Raw genomic sequence first — 3,035 nt, forward strand, 5'->3', positions numbered from 1 at the left:
GTAATCATAATTTTATTAAAGACAAAAGTACATTTTTTTTGAGTTTTGCACACATTTCATATTTTATTTACATTTTAAGATTAACTTTAATCTTAAAATCACATATCTGTATACCTATTTCCTTTTTGTTGATTTCACTTAAAACTTCTAAGCATTTTTTTAAACAAAGACTGCAAACAAATTATCATGTCTGTTACATGTAACAAATGGGAACAGCTTTCAACAGAAATTCATCAATATCCCCCGAGATTCATTTTATTTTAAATATAGGTATCAAACTATCCTGAACCTTTTTTTTGATATTGGTAATAGTCATCACCCACACCACTTCAAGAACTTACACAATTTGTGGTTACTCACTATATCTGCTACTTTAAACAGTTCCAACTGTGTCTCTAAGTACTATGGATAAGGCATGCCATTTCTGTTCTTCCTTCTTGAGACTTTACTTTTCAGAAAGACAAAGTTATCCATGGCCGTCTGACACTCCTTTGCCATGTTTTTCCCCTATAAACCTGCATTCAATTTGAATACTTTAGATTCATGTCTAAATGACAGTTCTTTAAACAGAGTAAGAAAAGTTGTGTTGCACTTCTCTTGTTACCTGAAAACATAATAAGTGTACATACATTAAATATATTCCTACAACTGTCCAGGTCATGCTTACCAGCTGGAATTATTTTACTTAATGTGTGGGTATTTTGCATGGTGATGTTTAATCAAGACATTAACAGAAATAAAAGATTGTTGATTTAAGACAAACTTGAGATACACTATTAGTTGTTATATGTCTGTTCTCTGGTGATTGTGGAAGCTTCATATTTTCTTTGCACATCATTAGACATGTTTGCTCTTGAAGTACAACTTTAATGCTATAGGAATTTTTCCATTTTACTAATACTGGTATGCTCCACGTATCCACCATTCCACTGTAATTGTTGTTTCCATTCATAATAATTTTTGTTACAGATCTAACTGATGGAGGAGCTCTGCGTGTTTAGATCCACATTCTACTTTCAGGCTCCATATTCTGTTTTTATAGTTTGTCCTCAGTGGCCCAATAATTGTGCCTATCGACCTTGTAAGTGTCATGTCTTCATCATCTTCAAGGCTCCATCTAACCACACCATCATCATTTGTGTCCTTCTTCAAGTTACCCCATCTTCTCCTGCCAGTAAAAGGGTTTTTGATTCCTGCAGGGAAACTTAAAAGAACACAGTGGAATTAATACGTTAAAATTTATTTTTTGCATGTATGACATGTTCAGCTAAGAAAATAAAAATATTACTAAAAATAACTTGGTCTATCATGAAAGAAAATGTATCACTGTGCTTCCTCTACAGACATATAGTATTATCCTGTACACTAGTAGAAAATAATACTTAGAGAGTGCTGCCATAGCCAGGACACTGAAGCCTTAGAAATGGAATTTTCATAGCAGCTTTATTTGTAATAGCTAGAACCTGGAAACAACCCAGATTTCCCTCCATGGAGGAATGGATAGAGAAGTTGTGGTACATTTACACAATGGAATACTTCTCAGCAATTAAAAACAAGGAAATCAAGAAATTTCTAGGCAAATGGTGGGATCTAAAAAAGATCATCCTGAGTGAGGTATCCTAGAAGAAGAAAGACACACACGGTATATACTCACTTATAAGTGGATACTAGACCTGTAATATAGGAGAAACATACTATAATCTGTTCAACTAAAGAAACTAAGCAAGGAGGAGGACCCTGGGTAAGATGATCAATCCTCCCTCAGAAAGACAAACAGAAAGGACATTGGAAGAAGGAGAAAACAGGAAACAGGATAGGAGCCTGCCATAGAGTGTTTCATAGCCTCTGAAAGACTACTTGGCAGTGTATCAAAGCAAATGCTGAGACACATAACCAAACTGTGGGCACAGTGCAGGGAACCATATGAAAGAAGGAAATATGGTAAGATCTGGAGAAGACAGGAGCTCTACACGGAGAGCAACAGAACCAAATATCTGGTCACAGTGGTCTTTTCTGAGATTGATACTCCAACCAAGATCCATTCATGGATATAACCTAGAACCCCTGCTCAGATGTAGCCCATGACAGCTCAGTATTCAAGTAGGTATCCTAGTAAGGGGAACAAGAACTGTATCTGGAATGAACTCATTGACATCCCCCCCACACCCCGAGGTAGGAGCAGCCTTGTCAGGCCACAGAAGAGGACAATGCAGCCAGTCCTGATGAGACCTGATAAACCAGGGTCAGATGGAAGGGGAGGAGGACCTCCCTTCTCAGTGGACTTGTGGAGGGGCATGGGAGGCAGAGATGAAGGAGGGAGGGTGGAAATGGAAGGAAATAAGTGAGGGAGCTATGGGGGGGATACAAAGTGAATAAACTGTAATTAATATAAAAATATAAAAATTTTAATAAAAGAATAAATCAATAATAATGAAAAAAAGAGTGCTTACTCCTACAGAGGACCTGGGTTCAGTTGTCAACACCCACATGTTGGTTTACAACCACCTTTAAGTAGTTTTAGCGTACTTGATACTTTCTTCTGCCCTCTATGTGCTATATGCTACTGAACACACATAGTTCACTCCAGTAAACATGCATACACAAAAAATTTTAAAAATCTTTTATGAAAAATTAAAAAGAATTAAAAAAAATTACCAAGAGCAATGAAAGTCATTTAAAGGCAGAGACATTGATAATATCTGAAAACATCTCAAGAAGCTGATGCATCTCTAGGGTAGGACTTTAGATTTTGTTATGTTTATCTAGATTATATGTCTAATATACACTTATAAGTCAGTATATACCATGTGTGTCTTTCTACTTCTGGGTTACCTCACTCAGGATGATGTTTTCTAGTTCCATCTATTTCCCTGAAAATGTCATGATTTCCTTGTTTTTAATTGCTGAGTAGTATTCCATTGTGTAAATGTACCACAATTTCTTTATCCATTCCTTGGTTGAGGAATATCTAGGTTGTTTCCAGATCCTGGCTATTGTGAATAAAGCTGCTATGAACATAGTTGAGCAAATGTCCT

At 36.2% G+C, this 3,035-nt stretch overlaps 1 pseudogene; it reads right to left on the minus strand.

The window, feature by feature from the left end:
* Window positions 1–727: 727 nt before the first annotated feature.
* On the minus strand, window positions 728–1,092 carry LOC129678707 (ubiquitin-conjugating enzyme E2 variant 2-like; annotated as a pseudogene).
* Window positions 1,093–3,035: the final 1,943 nt, after the last annotated feature.

Source organism: Psammomys obesus, unplaced genomic scaffold (assembly GCF_907164565.1).
Source record: "Psammomys obesus unplaced genomic scaffold, mPsaObe1.curated_primary_1811, whole genome shotgun sequence".
In the NCBI taxonomy this organism is placed as follows: Eukaryota; Metazoa; Chordata; class Mammalia; order Rodentia; family Muridae; genus Psammomys; species Psammomys obesus.